At 38.9% G+C, this 24,664-nt stretch overlaps 1 protein-coding gene and 1 long non-coding RNA gene across 42 annotated transcripts in view; one reads left to right on the top strand and one right to left on the bottom strand.

Moving 5' to 3' along the window:
- Positions 1-1,372: 1,372 nt before the first annotated feature.
- On the bottom strand, positions 1,373-13,888 carry LOC139082535 (uncharacterized). Its single transcript, XR_011538629.1, has 3 exons — positions 13,478-13,888; positions 8,318-8,392; positions 1,373-2,285 (listed from the first exon to the last, which is right to left on the bottom strand). It is a non-coding gene; the product is annotated as an uncharacterized lncRNA (long non-coding RNA).
- A 129-nt stretch (positions 13,889-14,017) lies between these two features.
- The window catches only part of PTPN13 (protein tyrosine phosphatase non-receptor type 13), a 201,180-nt gene continuing 190,533 nt past the window's right edge, over positions 14,018-24,664 (top strand). For 14 of the 41 annotated variants that reach the window (XM_070614398.1, XM_070614397.1, XM_070614400.1 and 11 more), the window contains exon 1: positions 14,030-14,549. The gene's annotated coding sequence lies outside the window, so the exon portion shown is untranslated. Of the gene's footprint in view, positions 14,550-24,664 lie in introns of all 41 variants that reach the window. The other 27 variants (XM_070614409.1, XM_070614408.1, XM_070614407.1 and 24 more) reach the window with 8 other exon arrangements.

The raw sequence follows: 24,664 nt of genomic DNA, 5'->3' as shown, positions 1-24,664 counted from the left end.
CTGCTTGGCAAAAAGCCATGCTGTGGTAGGCGTCCCAAATAGAAAGTAGAGGAAGATGGGCATGGATGTTAGCTCAGGGCCAGTCTTCCTCAGCAAAAAGAGGAGGATTGGCAGTAGTTAGCTCAGGGCTAATCTTCCTCAAAAAAAAAAAAAAAAAAAAGAACTGGTGAAACCCTGGGCAGCCGAAGCAGAGCGAACTTAGCCACTTGGCCATGGGGCTGGCCCCAAGGTAACCATTTTTAACAGCATGAATCTTTTCAGTATTTCTTTATGTAAATACAAGCAAATCCAGATATATCTGTATGTATATACATATATATTCTTTTCTTATATTTCCCATATGCATTGTTCTATTTCTTGCTTTATTTCACATAACAATATTTTGGAATAAAATTTAATATGTTAGCTAAAGTCTGGCCATCTTAGAGATACTCGTCACTCAACAAATGAGAAAATTTAAACCAGAGGGATTATATTGCTATTAAAGATACTGACTACCATAATAATTATTTAACAATTATTAAATAATTATTTAACAATTTTTAAAAGGTTTTCAGTTTTCAGATACACTGAAAGAAAAATATTTTTAAAGTCAAGTGTACACTTTCTACATCTTTAGGATTTTTTTTTTTAATTACTACCTAAGCCAACTTAAGGAAAATTTGTACTATAATAAAAAGCATGTTTGGAAACAAATTCATAATGAGACCTAAAAATATCCCTTGTATAAAAATAAATCAGTGGTTTTAAATGTTGGAGAGGATGTGGAGAAAAGGGCACCCTCATACACTGCTGGTGGGAATGCAAACTGGTGCAGCCACTATGGAAAATGGTATGGAGATTTCTCAAAAAATTAAAAATAGAAATACCATACGACCCAGCTATCCCACTACTGGGTCTTTATCCAAAGAACTTGAAATCAACAATACAAAGAGATCTATGCACCCCTATGTTCACTGCAGCATTATTCACAATAGCCAAGACATGGAAGCAACCCAAGTGCCTATCGACTGATGAACAGATAAAGAAGATGTGGTATACATACACAATGGAATAGCACTCAGCCATCAAAAAAGACAAAACCGTCCCATTTGTAGCAACACGGATGGACCTTGAGGGTCCGATGTTAGGCAAAATAAGCTAGACAGAGAAAGACAAATACAGAATGATTTCACTCATATGTGGAAGATAAACAAACACATGGACCAAAAGAACAGATTAGTGGTTACCAGAGCGACAGGCGACTGGAGGGGGTGGGTGAAAGGGGTAAAGGGGCACATACATACGCTGACAGATTAAAATTAGACTACTGGTGGTGAGTACAATGCAGTCTATACAGAAATTGATAAATAATAATGTACACCCAAAATTATACAATGTTATAAGACTTTACTATTTCAATAAAATAATTGGGGAAAAAAAGAAAATATGCTGAAATGTTAAAAAACATTAATCACATCAGGGTGGAATTATAGTGATCACCCCCCCATTCTCCAACCCTACCCTACGCAGGCCCAACTTCTTTTTCTTTTATGTACTTACCAATTTTCTATCATAAAATGCATCATTATGTTTCATAATCATTTAAAAAATTGCTAATTCCACCCGAAAAATAAAATAAATAAAAATAAATCAGTGGTTTTAATTTGGCTAAATTTTGTATCATTTTCTATACTGCTAAACAGTAATTACTTAAAATTTAAATAATATGCTGCTCTCTCAAAGATTTAACTTTCTTATATTTTAAAAAAATCATTCTTGATATAGTCAAAGATCATAAAACAAATGCTAAAAGCCTAACGAACCACATTGAAATCAAATTATTATTTTCTTTTCTGAGGCAGAGTCACCCTGAGCTAACATCTTCTGTCAATCTTCCTCTATTTTGGATGTGGCTCACTGCCACAGCATGGCTGACAAGTGGTGTAGGTCTGCACGTGGGAACCGAATCTGGGCCACCACAGTGGAGCATGCCGAACTTAACCACCAGGCCACTGGGGCTGGCCTGAAATCAAATTTTTTCAACAAGATTTTAATGGAAAGCTAAGGAGCTTAGAATTTTGTAAATAATTAAACCTCTCCACCTTTCTTTCTTCCGTCAATTTCCCAGCCCCCACCCCCATGCAACTTGGACAGTTTGGTTAGAAACACATTTGAGTGGAGCTCAGAGGGGGGACTTGGTAGAGGAGAGAAAGAAAAACATAGTGCATAACAACCGTCCGCTGAGTTAACCCAGGAATACTCCTCTTCACAGGGCTTCACAGTCGGGCTGCTTTGGCCTGGACCTGTGAAATGAAAGGAGAGTGTGAGTTTCTCGGTGGCCCTTTCAAGATTCTTCCCAAGAGCAAAGCCTGTTCTGTTCTACATTCACAGGAAAATCACTCTTCTATGGTCAAGGTGCTTGAATGAATGGTCTTCTATTTCAATTCAAAATAATATTATCTTTGAGGTATATATTAAATTTGTTGGCCCTCTTTTATTTCAGTCGAGAAATTATTTTGAACACAGGGAGATGACCTAGCACACAATCAGAAGTCATTGGACAATGTCTGTTTGAATTTATTAAGGCATATGGACATATCCTTGTCTTAAATAAAAGACTATAGAGGGGCCAGTCTGGTGGCACAGCAGTTAAGTGCGCACGTTCCACTTCGGTGACCCGGGGTTCGCCGGTTCGGATCCCAGTGCAGACATGGCACCACTTGGCACGCCATGCTGTGGTAGGCGTCCCACATATAAAGTAGAGGAGGATAGGCATGGATGTTAGCTCAGGGCCAGTCTTCCTCAGCAAAAAGAGGAGGATTGGCAGCAGATGTTAGCTCAGGGCTAATCTTCCTCAAAAAAAAAAAGTGTAAGAAATATTTGTCAGCTGTAAAAATGAAAGTAAAAACAAATATCAAATCCACTTATGAAAGAATAGAAAAGGTAAGCCAAAAGTAATCTCTAGCTCTTTCAAAGTCAAAAACAGTCCCTTTTGGAAGGAGAAATTTTAAAAGTTCAAGGCAAAATAGCTAATACATTTTTGTTTACGCTGTTAGAAGTACAGTATAAAATATTATTTTCAAGGGCTAGATGCCAAATTACTAATGTAAATATATGCTTTTCAGAGAATGATGACAACAGTAGTATGAAACAGACAAAATTAAGCGAGAGTTTTTGCACATATCGTACAAATATAAATTTAGGACTTTGGTTTTACCAAAACTATACAAACCTTAACTTCATTCATGATCATATCAAATTAACTACCTTGGTTCCTCTTTGTTGTCCCCTCCAAAACAGGCCTCTTGTGCTTTTGAGCTATTACATTTTACTTGGCTTAATCTATAACTAGAGCAAGACTGAAATAATCATCTGTGTCATCTAAAAAAAACACACTTATACAACACTGTCGGGGGGGAGAGAGAGAGGCAGTGGCCTGGCACTGATGACCATCAAACAGAAATTGGGGACTAAACCAATGGACCCTGAAAGACTAGTAATTTGACAGGAAATTTCAACAGTAACTGAGAAACCAATGATACTTTACATAAAATTTAACCTTTTGTATGATTTTTGCTTTTTAGTTGATAACATACATTTATAGTTTGATCTTACTACTGTGGGTATAGTTGAACATGTTATTAATCCAATTGTTGAGATGATAAAAAGAAATTAATATATTATTTTATAAAAACATTCTATCATTAAAAAGCAATTCATTTAAAGTTTGTTTTAGGGCCAGCCTTGTGGCCGAGTGGTTAAGTTCTGGGGCTCCGTTTCCGGTGGCCCATGATTTTGCTGGTTTGAATCCTGGGTGCGGACATGGCACTGCTCAATGAGCTATGCTGAGGTGGTGTCCCACATGCCACAACTAGAGGGACCCACAACTGAAAATACACAACTATGTGCTGGGGGGCTTTGGGGAGAAAAAAGGAAAAATAAAATATTAAAAAAAAATTGTTTTAAATTAAAATAGCTCATAAAGTTCTTGCTTGTTTACTTAAAGATTCATGGAAAAACTTATTGTTACTACATCCATATAACCTGTTCACTCTACTCTTACCACCCACTAAACCTTAACTCTGCCTGTAGTACCCCCACAGTGGGGATACTCAAGTAGCAGACACTGATGATTGCCTAAATAAACCAATATCCATTTCTTTCTTTTTTTTTTTTGAGGAAGATTAGCCCTGAGCTAACATCTGCTGCCAATCCTCCTCTTTTTTGCTGAGGAAGACTGACCCGGAGCTAAGATCTGTGCCCATCTTCCTCTACTTTATACGTGGGATGCCTACCACAGCATGGCTTGCCAAGCAGTGCCATGTCCGCACTCGGGATCTGAACCGGCAAACCCTGGGCTGCCAACAAGTGGAACAGGCGCACTTGCTGTGCCACCAGGCTGGCCTGGTATCTCTCTTATCTTAATTAAAGAAAATGGTACTGATCTCCCACTGCATCCTCCTGCGATATTCTGCTTATCAGAGTCTGGCTGTTTGCTGAAAGAGGGGGCAGGTGATCGCTCAAAGCATCTATTTGAATGCTTTTTACATAGAAGTGCTTTTACTTTTGGCTGAATAACAGGGAAAGAGTATCTGTGTGAGTGTGTGTGTCTAGGGCGATGACAGTAAAAGGACAGGCCTGGCATGGTGACTACCTTCCTTCACCTCTATTCACTTAAAATAGTTAAGTTCAGAGACATTGTGATATAATGATCACAAACATCACTGCTCCAAGAACCAGGTGACAAAGTGTGGCAGAGTGGTGGCCTTGCTTCTGCAGTTGAGCCCAGCCCAGCTCTGGCTCATCCATGGGAGCTTTGGGAGCACTGAGAGAAAATTCCCTTGACACCAACCCTGACTCTCTCAAGGAGGGCAGGAGCAGTGGTGGAAGTGACAAGCTCCCTACTGCAAGTAATGTTCAGGCATCAGACTTTCAGGAGGAGGTTTGAGTACAAGAACAAAGACAAACATTACAGAGCATGTGTGAACTGTCTCTTGGAGAATCCTGGAAATATGGGGAGTAGGTGAGGCATCTTCAGGAGTCTGGGGGTCCTATGGAACGTAATTTAATGTAGCTGGAATCCAATCCATAGCCCAAGCTGGTGAGAGTTTTAAAGACAGTGATTTTTGGCTAACAGACACTTTAACTCTTCATCTAATTCAAGTTGCCATTGGTGGTATTGAGAAGGCTTTTCCATTAAGAGAACTGGACAAGAGAAAGGAGGATCATTCAAACTACAATGAAGCAAGAGAATGCTTATTGACGGCAGAGTAATTGGAGTATATTCTCTGACCAAAGGGAATAGAGTTTATTCTTCTTTGAGTTCATATTAATGGCATAGTTTAGTAACTGTTTCGAGAGGATAGAAAAGTCTCTTTCTCTTCTACACTTCAAGATTATATATGCAATATTAGCATCTCGTCTATTCTCCCTCCCCCCCTTTCTCTCTCCCTCCCTCAGTAGAATAACAAGAATAAAGAGATCAACCAACAATCAACAAAGATTAATATTTTCTGAACACATTGCATATAAGATATTATGCCAAGCTCTTTAAGGGGATTTTTCAAAATAGAGTAGACACTCTATTAAGCGACTTTCACTTAGTCAACTCACTAGATTAACTAATGCTGGCTGTTCCCTCTGTAAAACACACAGGCTGACGCCTGCAGCCTCTGAGTGGTTACCAATGGGCTATCTCATAGTAATCTGCATATTTATGCTTCTTGCGCCTGAGTTATGACTATCAAGAGCCATTCATTCCTTGCCCAGATAGTATCTGAGTGCCTACTATGTGGCAGGCACTGTTCTAGGAGCTAGAGACACAGCAGTGAATAAAACAGGCAAAAGTTCTGCCCTTATGAAGCTTACATAAAACTCAGTTTTTAGTTTCCCAAACTCTTAATGTTAGTTAGTCTTGCTAATGTAATTAGGTAATTTAATTTCTACATACTTTATTAAATGTAAGTGCAAAAGATATTTTTCCTATTGAAGTTAAAAAATGGTTAAAGTGGTAAATTTTATGCTATGTATATTTTACCACAATTTTAAAAAAATGAAGTTGCATGCTATGGAAAGACAAATTACTGCCACAAATTAACCAGAGGGAAGAAAACTGGAATATTTTACACAAATATGGAAGTATTCTAACTTATATTATTTCATGAGTGTCCTCAAGTTCTACATTTCCTTTAACAAAAACCAAAACAGAAAATTGTAGATTTTGCATTTGGAAAGGGTTTATGTAAAAAAGGCAACCTGGAACTCTCAGCAGCAGATTCACAGTCAGGAAGGCCCTGGCCCAGCATCAAAAGATTGGCTAATGAATGTATAATGATAAGTTTTTAGTAAAAATAAAATGCTTAAGTTACATATGTATCATTTTTTATAGTTCTCTACTTTAATTTTTTAGATGGACTAAAGAACTACTCATTCTAACAGCTTCAACTCTCTAAGACGAATTTCCTTTCTTCATGTCCTTGTAAAATGGGGCAGATTCAGCATTTCTCCCGTTTATATAAATATCATAAGTCTGGATTTGGCCCTAAAGTGACGGCTAGCTTCTGTAGCTAAGACCATTTCATCCTAAGTTTTCTATTAGTCATTATAGGGGAAAGGGTAAAAATCAAGGCAATTAACTTTTAAGAAATATTTTACAAAGTGATGCTTTGTTTTATTAAACACCCCAGCTCCACCAAACAAAGCCTTTAATGATCAACTTTCTTGCACAGCAGCTCCCTCCCATCAGACCGTGTGAAATAACCCTCTTTAAAACAGAGCACAAACGAGAAAGCTTAACTTCTGATTTGGTTTCCATTTCTGGGAACACTCAAAAAAATCAAAATTAGCATCATGAATCCTAAGGCAAGTCCCTATAGGTCAGATTTAGAGACAGCGTATTCCTATTTAATTACTTTTTGTATGTTCAAACATGGATAAGTTTCAAAAAACAGAAGGGTTATGCTTGTTTGCCATACTTCCTTCAACCAAACTGGATAGGCGGTTACATAACTTGCCAGGACAAGTAGTAGAAATGAGTCAGAGACAGAACCAGCCCTAGTAAAAATTGTGAATTAGGCAGTTTGACTTCAGTGCCACACCCCTTCAGTACTACATACACTTCCCTGATCCCCTCCCTTGGTATCATCAGCCCTGGGGTCACCCTCATACCACATACCTCTCCCCCACCAAATTCCTGTCTCTCCCTCTCATTCTCTTCACTCACACCGAAACTAGTTTCCCCTCTTTCCTCCTTCCCCTTCATTAATTAAAATTTACTTCTCCAGTATCTCTCACCCTCAGGGTTTAATGTGATAACTACCTAATCTGATAAACCAATCCACACTAATGTGCAAAGCAAGCAAGCTGGAAGGTGAAGTGAATTTTAACTTGACCTTCTAAAGTTAACACCTTTGCAGTTTCACTCGTTAGGAACTAGAAGTGAGTATTTCCAGCTGAGGCATTCTGGATGAGGGAAATATTTTAGTTCGGGTAGAGCCAATAAGCACCTGCCAAATCAAGTGGGAGCAGCTGAACGCTTTTAGCCTAACATGCTGCCAGCCCTGATTAGGGTAACCAACAAGCCCTGGTCAGTTTGGGGCCGGTAGGGATAAATTGGAAAAGAGCTAAGAATCTGGTTGGCAAAGAAAAGTGAAAGTTATAGGTGCATCACAATTAAATTTTTCTGACTTCACCATTCATAGGACTAGCTAGCCCTGGTACCTAATAAATATGTTCTAAAGTTTCTCTTCAGAATGAAAGAGATTATTTAAAAATTTTTTCTTAATAAGACTAAAACACTAACTCCAAATATCTGCACAGCTTTCGTTGTTGCTGTTGTTTGATTCTTAAAAGTAGCGCTTTAAAGTTTACCAATCGTTTTCATACACATATTTCATTTCATCCTGTTGAATGCTGAAAGAACATCACAGGCTATTATGCGTGGAACATGTCCACTAGTCTTATTTCCGCACTGTATAAATGAGGAAGATGATGCTCAGAGAAGTGAAGTGGCTTGCCAAGATTTGTACTTAGATCTTCTGGTACAAATGCTGTGCTTTCATTGTACTGAGCTACCAGGCTGCCTCCCAACACTTAGTTATCTGTGCCACTGTGGTCACGTAACTCCACATCCTAGGGGAATTCTCACATTTTAAAGAGAGTTCAGCTACTACCAAAAGAAAGTAACCTATTTATTCAATGGACCTGAGGGTAACTGTAGTCCTATCTGGTTTCCATCCTGCATTTTTTCCCTAGCTAATTCTCGGTTCACTTGGAAGTGTTAGGACTGCCTCACAAAGTCTTCCTTAAGCGCCGTCAGAGTTTGTGCTCCAATTACCTGCTCATGTTTTAGTGGATAACTTATCTTGCTTCTGCTTCTCACCTGGGCCAAGTTCCCATCACGGTCCTTACTCTGTAAGCAAGAAAGGATAATATGTTTCTGGGCTTAAAGGCGGAAAACACTAACATAGTTGGTACAAGCAGGAACGCACATATTTCACACTGAGATGAACACAAGAAGCCAGCTGGGTAAACACCGCTATTTACAGATTTAGATTAGCCCAGAATTCATTTCAACCTTTGAGGGGAAAGGTGGCATGTTTAAATCATTGGCATTTAAAGCACACAATCTTAACATTTTGGAGAGATATAAATCCCTTTTCGAATTTGTCAAAACATATGGATGCATTCCCTAGAAACCTGCACAAATACACATACTTGGAATACAGTTTCCAGGGGTCCATTATGGGGTGATCCATGGGCCCCACATAAAATATTCCTGACTTAAAGTGTGTCACAAAGATGGCCCCTAAGCGATGAAGATTCTGAGGCTCCTGGGCCCCTCGGAAGCCCAGTTAAATTTGTGTTATGGTTAGCTATCTAATTTCTTTACTATTAGTAGTGATAATCCATGTTGACCTTTTCTAACAAAAGTAACACACACTTGTTGTAAAGATTCTAAATAAAAGCCTTGCAGAAATGCAATGTTTTCTGTAATTCTAATCCTGAGAAACCACTGTTAATAGTATAAATATTGCCATATATAGATACTTGTACATTTGAACAGAAATCAGACCATACTGTACAACTTGATTTTGTCACTAGATAATATATATGAGTGGACCATAGTTTATTTAATCCTTCCACTATTATGGACATTTATTTTGTTGTTAATTTTATGACTACTAACAACACTGCGATGAATATTCTTGATCATATCTCTGGTCATGTATATAAACATTTCTATAGGATAAATTTCCAAAATGGGATAAATTAAAGGATATAAACATAAATTATAAAAGACATTGCAAATGCACTCCAAAATGGAATAAGCCAACCTATAATCCTACCAACAATCATGGGACGTTATCTATTTCACATATTTTCACCAATACCAGATACAGTCATGGTCACACAATATTTCAATCAACGACAGACCACATATACAACAGTGGTCCCATAAGAATAGTACTGTGGAGCCTGGGTGTGTAGTAGGCTATACCATCTAAGTTTGTGTAAGTACACTCTGTGACGTTTGCTCCACAAGGACATCACCTAACAAGGCATTTCTCAGAAGAATCCCCATCATTAAGCGATGCATGACTGTATTGTCTTTAAAAATATTTTTCCAATGTGATAGTTATACATGGTATCCTACTTTTGTTTTAATTTTTCTTTTTCTACACAGTTGTTTTATTTTCAAATACTAATTGCTTTTCTGAATTTCTTTTGTAAATTTCTTATTCATTATTGTTTTTTATCACTATATAGAAGCTTTATATTTTACATACTAAAATTTACAAGTTCTTTTAAGGTTTTTGGAGACAACTAAGTAGCTGCTGCTACCACCAAAATAAATTTCATATGAATCAAAGAATAAACTGATCAAAACAAAGCCATAAAGGTTCTAGAAGAAAACAAGGGAGAATATTGTTGGTAACAAAAAATAAAATGGCTTGTAAGCATACAAAAAGGTGCTCATAATAGACATGAAAATTATAGCTGTAATGAGATAGCATTTTGTACCTGTTAGATTGGCAAAGGTCAGAAAAGTTTGATACTGCTGTGTTGGTGAGGGGAAGGGAAACATCGTGTTCTGTCAAACTTTCCAATTGTGCTGGATGACTATAACTTGTACTGCTTCTCTGGGGGCAGCTTGCTTTTGTCCATCAAAATGTAAAACGTGTATACTCTTTAATCCAGAAATTATACTTCTAGAAGCTCAACCTACAGCTTTATTCCACATGTAAGCCAGGATCAGGTACAAAGAAATGTATTTCACTGGTAAGGAATGGCAAAAGATTGAGACTAACCTATGTGTCCACTAAACAGGGAGGAGTTAAATAAATTACCCTACATGTGTAAAAGGATTTCAGTCTAAATGGAACTGGAGGATATGAAATGGAGAATCTCACACATGCGCCCTCAGAAGAAGGGAACTGAAGAACTCAGAGACTGATTCCTCGTAAACACCTGGTTTATAGAAGACCGAAACTTATCTCCTGACCAATGAACATCCATCAAGAATCTCTCCCCAACCTCAAGAAAATGAACTTATTGTTTGGACTCTGGCTGGACTTCTCCCTCTTTGCCTTCCTTGCCTATAAGTACAGCCTGCCCCAAACCTTCAAGGGACTCGCCTGTAGATTGCTACAGCACATGTTTCCCGAATTGCAATTCCTGTGGCATTCTCAAACTCAATTTCTGGTCATTTGAGCTTGCCTCAGTTTACTTCTTCATTTAGGTTGACACATCTAAGCAACAATACTATGGAGCCATTCAAGGAACCAGGCCCATGTACAGTATCTGATAATAGAGATCCAAGGGCTATTAGGAAGTTAACAAAAAGCACGGTATTATATGAGTATGTGAGCTAACATTTCTTTGAAAAAGGATATGTATCTGTGTGTCTGAAAAAATACACAAGAAATAGCTAGGTTTGTCAACATCAGTCATTAAATGATTCACTTTTCTCTGTATCCAGTCAACCACTTTATCTACTGCTAATCATTGTGATTCATCATTTATTTTAATATCTTTTAGTGAGATTCCTCATTTATTTTCTTTTTTAGAATCTTCTTGGTTATTTTTGAATAGTTAATCTTCCAAATGAATTTTTAAATTATTTTCTCGAATTCTGAAAAGTATTCTGTTAGACATTTGATTAGAATTCTATTGGATATGAAGATTATTTTTAAAAGATATTATAATTATACAATGTTTGAATCTCGGTATTTAATCTAAAAGTATATCTCTTCTTTATTCAAACATTTTCATGTCTCATAAGTTTATCATTTTTAAAGTGTTTTACTAATTTCCTTTAGTATTATTTTAAGCTATTTAATTTTTTGTGGTTGTAAATAGGATTATTTTTATCTTTTATTTTCCAATTGGTTATGGTTTACACATGGGAAAGCTTTTGATTTTTGCATTTAATTTTTATAACTGATTACCTTAACTCATCTTTTTATTGCTTCTAAAAGTTTTTCAATTCATCTTTGGGGTTTTCATATCATCTGCAAACAAATGAAAATCCTGACTTATTTTCAGTATTTAATTTCTTATTTCTATTCCATATCTAATTGCACTGGCTATCATTTCCGTACAGGGTATGATGGGCATTCTTGCCTTGTTCCTGACTTCAAGGGGATAATTATAGTGTTTCATTATAAAGCAAGTCTCTAGCTTTGGTATAAAGCATACATTTTTAAATTATCTATTCTAAATTCTTCAAGTTTTTATTAGGAATGATGCTGGATTTTACAAATCCTTTTCAGCATCAGTTGAGACGCTCATATAGTTTTTCCCCTTTGACTTATTAATATAGTCAACTATATGAATAAATTTTCTATTACTGAACCATTCTTTATACCTGACATAATTCCTCTTAATTTTGGCATATCATTTGTAATGTAGTTCTGGGTTCTATTTGTTAATATTGTATTTTAATTTTACATTATATTCAAAAGGAGATTAACCTGTAGATTTCTGTTTTGTGTACTCTTTATCAGGTTTTGGTATCGCAGCCATTTACTTTAAAAACAGCCTTTCAGCTCATACAAAACAGAAGGATTCCTGGTGAAAAAGCCTTGAGGGCAACCACCTGAAATGGCCTTAATGCAAAAAAAAAAAAAAAGCTCACAACACTGTGGTTTGTCTACGTTTGTGAAAATTTCCAACACTTTACTCTTTATACCTTCTTTCTGACATGAATCCACAAGCTTTTCCAAGTATTAAGGACATTGCTTTTCTTTCCAATAAAAGTGTGAACTTCCTTTCAGTGGCAAACAGGCAGATGTTCCATGAAGGTTTTATCCTCACAGACCTACCTCTCTCTCTCCCCTACATGAATCAGAACATTTAAAAACTTTCATTTAAGAAAACGGGGGAGAACTGGGGAAAGGGCTCCAATCCTTCACTTCTGTCTCCAGTTCAACTAGCCTGATCCTTTCACTGTTATTTACTTTCACCACTCTACTCCCGCTCTGCTCTTTAGTTTTATGTGTGCCCTTCAACCGTCTTCCTCATCTTTGCTTCACTCATCTGGTGACCTACCTTCAAAACCCAGTTTAAATTCCCCTCCCCCACAATCTGACTAACCCAGCCCATTCCACATACCATAGACCTTCTCTCATTTACTACTGTACTCAACGTTTGGCTGTACATTCTCGCTATAATTGTTCTCAAATTGTTTCAAGAGCAATCGTTTTCCTTCCTAGGCTCTGCGGTTAGCTCCTTGAGGGCAGGGACCTTATCTTACAATTCTGCTGTGCATTTTCTATTGCGTTTAGCACTGTGAGTTCTCATTCAATGCACATGCGCAAGGCATATTTGACTGAAGACATCCATCACAGTTATTCACTTAGTAAATGAGATAATGAAAACTCAGCGCTGGCCAAAGGTAAATCATTACTATTAATTCGCTTATTCATCATACACGTACAGCAGCCTCAGGGGCTGGGAGCCTGGGTCTGCAGCTTTAACTCTGCCTCAGAGCTCCCCACTTTGGAGCCAGCCATGAAGTTTAGATTCACCCACGGCTCAACACTAGGGGTTCAAGACTAAATTTGCCCCCTGGTCCCCTTCCCAGATGGAGGAGGTTACCTTATACTTCTGAGAATAAACTCAATCTTTTGAAACACAAACGACAAGATACCATTTGCTCATGAATTCAGCAAGACTTCCTTGAAAATCGTTGAAACCCAAATCTCTTAGCTTGCAGGATGGGAATAGGTGCTGGAGCGTGCCTTTGCCAAGCTGTAATGTATAGTCCTAGATAACAAAATGGATGTTCTTTATTTTATTCGATTATGTTAAACCTTTCAAAGTCTTTAATTTTAGGATTATCTTAGTTTCAGAGGGAAAATAACAGGACAAGAACTTACATACTGTTTTTTGGAAAAATACGAGAATTTGAGTTTTCCTGAGGGCATTTGGGGTTGATGATGTGCTGCCGCCACACCGTTGAGGATCTCTTTACACCTGTGGGAAAACTCACCGAGCTGTTTTCGTTGACCCCGCCATTTCCAAGGTGCTATATTGTTGCAGGGGGTTGGCACCGCTTCTCTCTCTTTCTTTCTCTCTGTCTCTCTGTCCCTCTCTCCCCTTCTCACCCTTTCAAAGCCCGAATCCTGGAGGCAGGCGAGAGCACCGGGGAGGACGGGTTATTTAGATTGATAAGGGGGAAGAGCCAGCAGTTAGGCATTCTTCACTCTCCTTGGCACACCCCAGGGCCAAAAAGAACTGTTTCTGAAGTTGGAAGTGTGGGGGCGATCGGCTGCATTTTTAACTTGGCGTGAAATTAGGAGCCCACGCTGCAGGGGCTAAGAACTTTGCTGCCGTGCCATCAACCTGGACGAGGGGCTGGCCAGCAGAACGCAAAAGCCAGGCCTAAGGCACCGGTTGTCATAGGAACCGGGGCGCTGGTCTCCCCGGCGACTTCGTCCCTAGGGAGGGGGCGGGGCTGGAGGCCCGGCGGGCCAATGAGGCCGCAGGGAGCGTAGGGTTGGAGATCCGCGATCCTCTCGGAGCCCGGGAAGGGTTGAGTGACAGGAGCGGGGGCGGGGCCGGCGCGGCCGCTTGAGGTGGAGCCGGACTGGTGCGAGTCGCTCTGGCGGCCGCGGCGCGGCGAGGGTGACACGCCATGGTCTGGGCCCCTAGAGACCGTCGTGTTGGCGAGCCGCGCTCCCTGGCTTCCCGGTCCGCCTCAGCCTCCCGGGCAGCGCTCGGAGCCGGCTGCAGGGGCTGAGCCGCCCCGCGCCACAGGGTCTTGGCGAAGCGGTCGGAGGCGCGCAGAGCCCAGGAGGGTGGAGAAGGTGCCCGAGCGCTCGGGGGTCAGGCGCTCGGCCGGCCGGGGTCGCCGCGGGAGGGGCGTTTCCAGGCGTGGTGGAGGAGGAGGAGATGCTGCTCCGCTTCTCCCCCTCCCCAGGCTACTTCTCCGGCTCCTTCGGCCCACGCCCGCAGCCGCTTGGGGAAGAAGAGGGGGTGGCTCTCGGCGGCCGCCCCGACGCCGCGTCCCCGCAGCCCTCGGCCCGCGCTCCTGCAGCAGGACCGCGTCTCCGGACGAGCGGGTAAGGACCGGCGCGGCCCGGGCTCGGCGCTGGAGGGGCCGCAGCGCAAAGCAGAGCACACCGCGCTCGCTCGCTTCCTCTTCTCTCTGCTTTTGCTCCAGCCCCGAAAACCAACTCTTCTGGAGGGAACTTTTCTTTGGTTTTCGTGGTGGGGTGTTTTTAATGTTCGAGTGAGGGTGGGGTGACCGGGCTGGAGAAGGATGAGATAAAGTTTAATTGTGAGTTAGGTAGATCCACCTCCTCCGCGAGGGAAAGCTGGATTCTTGGGAATGAAACCCCAGAGGGGAAGTAAGAGATTGTGGGATAAGATGGAGTGACATTGCCCCATCGTGCTAGTGCAGCTCTGCTCTGTGCGTGCTGAGGGAAGGGCTCCCGGAGTCTGTTTCTAATTTCTGTAAATGATTGTGGACATGGTGTGGTTAGAGGCCGCCCAGAAGAATGTGTATATGTAAGGGCTCGAAGGAGAGGGGGTGGGGTGGTGGGGAAGGGAGGCAAAAGGAGAGACACTGTCTGATGCAAGCTCTTTTATTGCTTTTCTCCTCCGTGCTCTAGTTAACCGCCCCCCCCCCCCCCCCCGCCCCGAGCTCATTACAGGGTACTGTAGGACAGAAAGCTGGAAAGCTAAAGTTGGGTAAAGTCAAGAAAGTTCTTAGGAAGCTTAATTTCCCTCTGCTGTGAATATAGTGGAAAAGGGGGAATGGGGAGAAATATTACCACTAAAATAGGTTTACAGCAATGCAGTTTCATTTACACATATACGATCGACGCCTCCACAAACTTCCAGCTAATCTCTTCGACCAGCCTTGTGTCATTTTCGTTTAATTGCATCTTTGAAACAACAAACGCGGTGACTTCATAGGGAGCTGCCTGGAGCTGAGTTTACCGCTCAGAAAATGGGGCAATCGGGTTTGTTTTCAAGGCGGAGATCTAAACAAAATGTAGGACACCTGATCTGTGGGTTGAGGGCATTGGTAACTAATTAGCAAGATTTAAAATTTTTATCTACAGAGTTTACTAAAGGATGGGAAAAAAAATGAAAGTCTCTATTATGAAACGAGTCTTGGTATTTTCCCAAATTCTTGATGACTGGGTTGGCAGGGGCAAAGTGAAAACTTGCTTGGTGCTATGATACGAATTATTTCTCATTTTAATATCATTAGGAGCATTTTTTATTAAGTTCATGCATATATTCAGTAAATTCATATAGGGGCAAATTGACTGCTTTATCATCCAATCCTAAATTTATTATGCTTTTTTCGTAACATTGTGTTCTAACTTTGTTCTAGGGGCTTTGTGGGAGTAGCTGTGGGGGAGAGGGTAGGATGGTAGCAGGAATTAAAAACAGAAAAATATCTAGGGTTAGTTATTAAGAAAAGGAACTAATTTGTAGTATCTTTCAGTTTTGCAATTAGAGAATTAACAACTTCCTTTTCTGTGTTGTAGGTTTGTCTTCTGAATTTACATTTGTCCCACCAAAATTTTTACTTGCGTATTTTTTGGAGGGTGATTACCAGCATCCAAAAATATTTATAAATAGCTTTTCATGTCACAAGTAACACACACGTACACAAACCATTAAAACCAGTGCTAATTAAAGGATAGCTTTCAATGCTATGACAGGAATCAAAAGTTGTAAAACTTAGATTATCTTTTCTGGAGGCGTGCCCCTTAAATGCGGGACGTGAATGTGAGAATTAGCTCGTCAGTTGTTGTGGGGTGGATGATAGGTGTCAATCTTTAAATGAATGGAATTTACATATTTTTTATTATCAAGAAAAACAGGGCAAATCCTTGCTTTATTCCACTTTTAATAGGTTAACGATTGGCTGGGGGAGCAGTTTACTCAGTTGAGTAGTATCTGTTTTTCCATCTCATCTTACTGCCCAGCCCCAAACGCACTGGAGGAAAGACTACTGGGGATAAGCTACTTGCTGCTGCTTCCTTTTTTTTGACAGAGTTTGTAATTTTTAAATAAATCACAAAACATGTTTTGTGGTATAGTTAAACTGGAATTAATACCGTTTGAAATGGAAAAGAAACACTACTATACTCCAAGCTCTGTCAACATTTCTTATTTTGGAATGTGCTTTGGGAGAAGTCTGTATCAATTGGAAGTGTGAGTTGAAGGTATTCTCCTAGCCTGCCTCTGAGGTAACCAAGTGTGACCCATTTGAGTTACTGTAACTTTACAAGGTAGGGGCCTAGCAAAGGAGAAAAGATGTTGGGTCTCAGGACAGGAGGGTTAGTGCTGATGGGAAGGGTGACAGTCTGTTGCTCTGGTTTCTCCTTTTTTCTTGGAGAACCTTTCTCTCTAAATTTGAAAATTAAGATGAGTTGATCAACTCAGGAACTGGATTTTAAAAAGATAGCTTTTAATGAATAAATTAAAGTAAAAGTTGCATATTCTCACTGTCAATATGTCACATCAAAACTGTGGTCTGTAAACTGCTCTGGGAGGAAGGAGTTCCTGTGGCCCTGGGAGTCTAGGGAGCAGAATGAAAACATCTTTAAGACCCCTGTCTTATTCTTCCTGTTTAGTGTCAGGCGCTGTGAATAAGCATCTGTCCTGTCCTGTCCGAAGAATGTGTGACTAGCTAATAACTTGTGAGGCAGTAGGAGACCAGTTGTTTAATTTAGGATTAAAAGGCAGCAACTCCTAAATGGTCTCCTTATAGAGGCTGGTATAGATTTGAACCATAGACCAACATGCTTTTCCTGGGATGTGCCATCGGGTGCTTAGGAAATACAGGAACAGGCATGCGTTTAAGTACCTCATTAAGTGCCTTTGCCTTGTCCTGTGTTCTACCACTGAATCCTGCTTTTTCTTTTTTGTTTGATTTCAGTGTGAAAATTTACTGAAACAAACTTCCTCAGAGAGAATCCTTCTGCTGAAGTATAGAGAGTGTGGATTTTATTTTATGACAAACATGTCCAAATCCTAGAGAACGTTTTAAAATTTACCTTCCACATCTGTAAATAATTTAATAATATCCACCTCCTAAGGTAATTTGAGGATGAAATTAAATAATATATGCAAAAGTGACAAGCGCAAGTTGACACTCAATGTTTAGTTTATTTCCTTCCTTTTTAATCTCTTTTATGTAGCTAACATTCAGTAATAACGAAAACTGATAGTTGTCTACCCAAATCATTCCTGAATGTTGAGAACATGTAACTCATATTTAGCCCTCAGCAGTTTCAGGATGAATCTGTGTTGTCGAAGGCCCTCTTTGCCTACCAGCAAAGAAATGTCTTGGGTTGCATTCTGCAGTGATGCTTAATAAACAGTTTCTTATTTTCTTTCTAGTTCATTGGTACTCAACCCTGGCTGCACGTTAGAATCACCTGGGTAGCTTTTAAAAATCTTTATACCCAGACTCAGACCAGACCAATTAAAGCAGAATCTTTGGGGGTGAGACTCAGGCATCCATATTTTTGGAAGCTCCCTAAGATATTACAACGTGGAGCCAACTTATGAACCAGTACTCTAGTCCTCTCTAGATGGTGAGTATGGAAAATTTGATTCCCACAAATGCAGCAACATTTTTATGTTAGTCCTTTCCTCTATATAAATCACAAGAATTAAAAAAAAAAGCCTGTGTCTCAGAGGCATCTATGTATATGCCTGTCTACAGGACTTTTTACTATTTGAATCAGAACTTAAGGTACAAATATTTCCCTAGTTCCTTAAAGCTGCACTGTCCAGTGTAGTAGTCCCAGCCACATGTGGCACATTTTAAATTAATGTAATTAGATACAATTTAAAATTCAGTTCCTCATTCCCACTAGCCATATTTAACTGCTCAGTAGCCACTTGTGGCTAGTAGCTATTGTATTGGATAGCTGAGATATGGAACATTTCTGTCACCACAGAAAGTTCTGTATTACCTAGAGGTTTTGAAATTTGTATTCTAATTTCTCATCGTCTGAAATGGAATATTATGTATATGTATAGTCATTTGTTTCAGATATATAATTTTAAATATATATATTATTTTTGAGTAATAATGGTTTAAGTGAGGAGAAATACCACATTTTCGTATTTTATTTTACCATTCTTCAATCTGTTGTACCTAGTTGTAAAGTTTTCCTTTTCAAAGTTAACTGAGAGGAGGAATTTTAGTGTCCTTGTATTTATTATTTATATCAGTATGCTCTGAATCTAACCAACGGCTTAATTGCCCTTGTGTACTACAACAGTTTCAGGTCTGGAACTAGAGAAAGTCACCATTTCAACTCAAGTGTTGGGGTTTGGTTCAAGGTATTCCTATCTGGTGAAGGTTTTTTTTCTTTTACATGTGGAGACTCTTAATTGTCCTATATGATTGAATTTTCCAACAGAAAACCATCTTATTAATTTTAACATGAATATACAGATACATGAGAGACTTTATTATTTCCCTATAGGGGAGTCAACTCCTTCAAGAAAAATAAGGTTCCTAAACAATTTGAGATGGTTGGAAGCTAACATTATGTCATGAATTTTAATGGTGTTTGCCACTTGTTAACTTCTGATACACAGCTTAGAAGAAACTGCATCCTGAGTTCATCTCACCTGCACCTTCTCCTTAACACACCTAAAAGAAGAAAAGTTTTCTTTATTGGTTTAGTGTGTTCTGAGTAGAATGGAAACATATTATTTTCATTTAGGAATATTCTTTTTTTTTTCCTTATTGGTAGATGGTGCGTTTCCTTTTTTTTTAGCCATCCATGGTGGTCTGGTGGTTAAGATTTGGCGCTGCCGTGGCCCCAGTTCATTTCCTGGTCAGGGACCCACACCCCATGTCTGTTGGTTGTCTTACTGTAGCATCTGCATGTTGCTGAGATGCTGAAAGCCATGCCACCGGGATTTCAAATACCAGTAGCGTCCCCCATGATGGAGAGGTTTCAGTGGAGCTTCCAGACTAGATCGACTAAGAAGGAGGATCTGGCCACCCACTTTTGAAAAAATTGGCCATGAAAGCCTTAGGAATAGCTGGAGCATGATGTCAGATAAAGCGCTGGAAGGTGAGAGGATGGCGCAAAAAACCTGGGCAGGGTTCTGCTCTGCTGCATACTCGATTGCTAGGAATCGGAATCGAGTCCACAGCACAAACAGCAAACATTTCTGTTTACATAAGTTACATAAATGCATGCTTTTTATCTACATTGAGAGTTATTTGTTGAAAGGATGCCTGAGGGAATGCTTTGTATACAATATCATTTTCATGTTTTCATGCTTTTTCCACTTAATTCTAATGTAGTCTCTGGGACGAAAATCAAACAATCTTGTTGAATAATTTAAATTAAGGTTAGAACGATTATGTAACCTGAAAATGTGGTAAATATATTCAAAGTTGTTCAGGTTTTTTTTTTGGAAGAAAGATACAGCCTGGGAATTTTTTAAAATAAGAGAACACTTTTAAGAAATTTAGTTTCTCTTACATACTGCTTGAGTATTACTTAAGCAATTTTTCTATAAAAGTGTAATTTTTAAAATAAACATTTAAACTATTAAAGGATGATTAATTTGTTTTATTTTATTTTATTTTGGTGAGGAAGTTTGGCCCTCAGCTAAATCTGTTGCCAATCTTCCTCTTTTTTTTTTTTTCTCCCCAAAACCCCAGTACAGAGATAGTTGTATCTCCTAGTTGTTAAGTCCTTCTAGTTCTTCTCTGTGGGATGCCGCCACAGCATGGCTTGATGAGCGGTGTGTAGGTCTGCACCCACAATCCAAACCGGCGAACCCTGGGCCACTGAAGCAGAGCACGTGAACTTAACCACTACACCACCGACCAGGCTTCTGATTAATTCTTTTAGGTCTTAGTGTAGTAAAATATCTCTTCTAGAAAATACAGTGTAATTCAGTTTATGAAATGATTCAGATGTAACGTATGTAACATATCTCAGTTTTCTAAGTACTTTATGAAAATATACCAAAGCTAAAATGTATCCTTATAACTGTACTTCATGAAAGCTGGAATGGGTATTTTGTTAAAAAAAAAATTTTAAACCTGATAATTAAAAAAAATATATATATATAATGATACAGTGGAAACCTTGGTTTGGGAATGTTCAATTATCAAATCTAAACTAGATAAAACTGTACTGCACATATGTAACATTCAGTTGAGTCCAATCAGAACCTTGAAATTCTGACACTACTTTGAGGTATATAGAAATGAATAGCAAATAGGATATGTGTTATTACATAGTATCTGGCAATACTGTTACTTCAGTTATGATTCAAGTCAACGTATCCTCCAATGTTCTTACTTATATAATTCGTACAGTTACACTGAAAAATCTAGATTATATTATTCTCCATTATTAAAATTTAATGAAAATTTCCTTCATTTTTTTTTCTTTTCTTTATTGAGGTAACATTGGTTTATGACATGATGTAAATTTCAGGTCTACATCATTATATTTCAGTTTCTGTGTAGATTACATCATGTTTACCACCCAATTACCATCCATCACTGTACACATGTGCCCTATCACCCCTTTTGCCCTCCTACCTCCTCCCTTCCCCTCTGGTGACCACCTGTCTAATCTCTGTATGTATGTGTTTGTTGTTTTTTTACCTTCTACTTATGAGTGAAATCATACGGTATTTGACTTTTCTCTCACTTATTTCACTTAGCATAATACCCTCAGGGTCCATCCATGTTGTCACAAATGACGGGGGTTTCATCTTTTTCATGGCCGAGTAGTATTCCATTGGGTATGTATTCCACATCTTTATTTGTTCATCCGTTGATGGGTGCTTAGGTTGTTTCCAAGTCTTGGCTATTGTGAATAATGCTGCAATGAACATAGGGGTGCAAATATCTTTACATGTTCCTGTTTTTGTGTTCTTTGGATAAATACCCAGAGGTGGAATAGCTGGATCATATGGTAGTTCTAATCTTAATTCTTAAAGGAATCTCCGTGCTGTTTTCCATAGTGCTTGCACCAGATTATATTCCCACCAACAGTGTATGAGGGTTCCCTTTTCTCCACATCCTTCCCAACACTTGTTATCTCTTGTTAATTAAAGCCATTCTGACAGGTGTGAGGTGATATCTCATTGAAGTTTTGATTGCATTTCCCTAATAATTAGTGATGTTGCTCATCTTTTCATGTGCCTGTTGGCCGTCTGTATATCTTCTTGGGAAAAATATGTGTTCAGATCCTTTCCCCATTTTTTAATTGGGTTGTTTGTTTTTTTGTTGTTGTATGAATTCTTTATATATTTTGGGTATTAATCCCTTATAAGATATATGATTTGCAAATATTTCTCCCACTTGTTGGGTTGTCTGTTCATTTTGTTGACGGTTTCCTTTGCTGTGCAGAAGCTTTGTAGTTTGATATGGTCCCATTTGTTTATTTTTTCTTTTGTTTCCTTTGCCTGGCCAGGCATGGTATTCAAAGAGATACTGCTAAGACTGATGTCGAAAAGCATACTGCTTAGGTTTTCTTCTAGATGTTTTATGGTTTCAGGTCTTATATTCAAGTCTTTAATTCATTTTGAGTTAATTCTTGTGTATGGTGTAAAATAATGGTCTATTTTCATTCTTTTGCATGTGACCGTTCAGTTTTCCCGATCCTATTGATTGAAGACACTTTCCTTTCTCTACTGTATGTTCTTGGCTCCCTTGTCAAAAATTAGCTGTCCATTAGATGTGTAGGTTTATTTATAGCTCTTGATCCTGTTCCGCTGATGTGTGTGTCTGTTTTTGTGCCAGGACCATGCTGTTTTGGATACTATAGCTTTGTAGTATATTTTGAAATCTGGCAGTGTGATACGTCCAGCTTTGTTCTTTTTTCTCAGGCTTCCTTTGGCTATTCAGGGTCTTTCGTTGTTTCATATAAATTTCTGAATTCTTTTTTCTATTTCTGTGAAAAGTATTTTTGGGACTTTGATAGAGATTGCATTGAATCTGTAGATTGCTTTAGGAAATACAGACATTTTAAGTATGTTAATTCTTCCAATCAAGAGCATGGAATATCTTTCCATTTCTTTGTGTCATCTTTGATTTCTTTCAACAATGTTTTATAGTTTTCAGTTTAGTGGTATTTCACTTCTTTGGTTAAATTTATTCATAGGTGTTTTATTCTTTCTTCTTCAATTTTTCATTTTTTTGAGGAAGATTAGCCCTGAGCTAACATTTGCCACCAATCCTCCTCTTTTTTCTTGAGGAGGATTGTCTCTGAGCTAAACTGTGTCCATTTTCCTCTCTTTTGTATGTGGGCCGCCGCTGCAGCATGGCTTGACAAGTGGTGCATAGGTCCACGCCCAGGATGTGAACCCGTGAACCCCGGGGCACCGAAACAGACTGTGCAAACTTAACAACTAAGCCACTGGGCCAGCCCCTCTCCTTCAGTTTTTAAATAAAAGATTATTTTAACATGGCCACATAGTATATCACACTCACTGTGTAACTGAAGACCAAACTGAGCTATGTTTTTAAAATAAGGTTTCAACTGAATCTTTCTCAGTGATTATGTTAGTACATCAAGACAACTTCTGACTTCAAAGGAATTTCAAGACTGTTTTGAGAGACTAAGATTTAATTCGAAAATGGGTAATGCTATTCTTCCACCTAAGGGGATACTCAAGAATTACTCTTCGTGAGCCAAGCTAGTTTTCTAGTAGCAGTAATGATGAACCTGGACGGATCTAACCACATTCTGATGCCCAGCTCCTTTGTAATTGTTCCTTATTCAGTACATGTACATTGAATTCCCGTTCTCTGCCAGGCACTCTACTAGGCACTGATGATACACAGATAAGACGCATTTCTGAGACAGCAGATAAGTGCAATAGTCTGTGGCCACATGGCTTTAATCATCTGAGTTCATGCCTAGGAAATCGATTGATTGACAGGCTATATTGACACACAGCAGCTGTGAAGATAAAATTAAATAACATGTAACATTGCCGGGTAAAACTTTACAAACACGTGGATACCTGTCTGAATGTGTGTGAATTGTTCACAGATGCAGCTGTGCATGGTGTTAACACTCCTGTTGGGTTTGGAGAGACAGTAGAGCGTGGCCTTTAGAGCATAGACTCTGGAGCCAGGCTGCCTGGGTTTTGAGTTCTGACTTTATGCTTTACTAGCTCTATGACCTTGTGCCAGTTTCTTAACCGTGCTGCCCTTTGGTTTCCTCATCTGCAAAATAAGAATGATAACCAGGCCTCTTTTAAGGGATTGTTATAAGGACTAAATGAGTCAATACGTGTAAAGCACTTAGAGCAGTGCCCAGTGCGTGCTAAGTATTTAATAAATATTAGCTGTTATTATTTTTGGTATGCTTAGATTTGATTTATAACAGATTTTTTTTTAACACTAGGTAAAGGTAATATATGAACTTAAATATAGTTTTTTTGTTTCAAAGTTTATGGCCCTCCTTTGTTCCTTGGGCTACATGTTTCTTCTACTTATTGCTTGGGCTCGTTGATAAATTAATGTGTGCTGGATTTTGACACACTTAGTGGAACTTGTAAAAATAAACGTCGTCCTCTCCAAACTACTCATTTTTAGAACACTGCATCTCCTGTTTTGGACTACTTTTAGAGCATATGGCCTGTGGTTTTGAATATCTTTGTGAGTGGCATATCTCTTCTTGGAGAGTGGGTTTGATTCAATTAAATCATTATTTGTGTTTTAGAAAGGTGAGTAGTTAAGGAGTATATTTTGAATTAACATGAAAAATGATTATAAAGTAAAAGGAGTGATTTTTTAAATAATGCTCTAAGCATAATTAGAAAAGAGGGTCTCAGAACTGTTTTTGATAACATTATATTCGTGAACAAGGGTCTGTATCCCCTCCAAGTGACTATTTTGAAAGGGAGCGCTCTCAGACGTATAAATTCTAGTGTATATAAATGTGCATATTCACAGTCTCACAAACAAGGAGTTATTACTTAATGTTTGTGAGCCTTTTGTTGTTATACTCCCGGGAGTAAGTTTTGTGAAGCGTAACTAAAATTCTTCAGAAAGTATTTGTGGGCACATTTCGGAACTGACATTGTGCACACTTTTAGAGCCTGTGATATACTAACATGTTATGAATCTCCAAGATGATATCATATATATCATTTTTCATTTATTTGACAATTTAACCGCAGAATTCATAGTACATCT

This window comes from Equus przewalskii, chromosome 3, assembly GCF_037783145.1.
Source record: "Equus przewalskii isolate Varuska chromosome 3, EquPr2, whole genome shotgun sequence".
Taxonomy (NCBI): Eukaryota; Metazoa; Chordata; class Mammalia; order Perissodactyla; family Equidae; genus Equus; species Equus przewalskii.
Note: the sequence above shows the minus strand (reverse complement) of the source record. Positions and strands in the feature narration are given on the sequence as shown.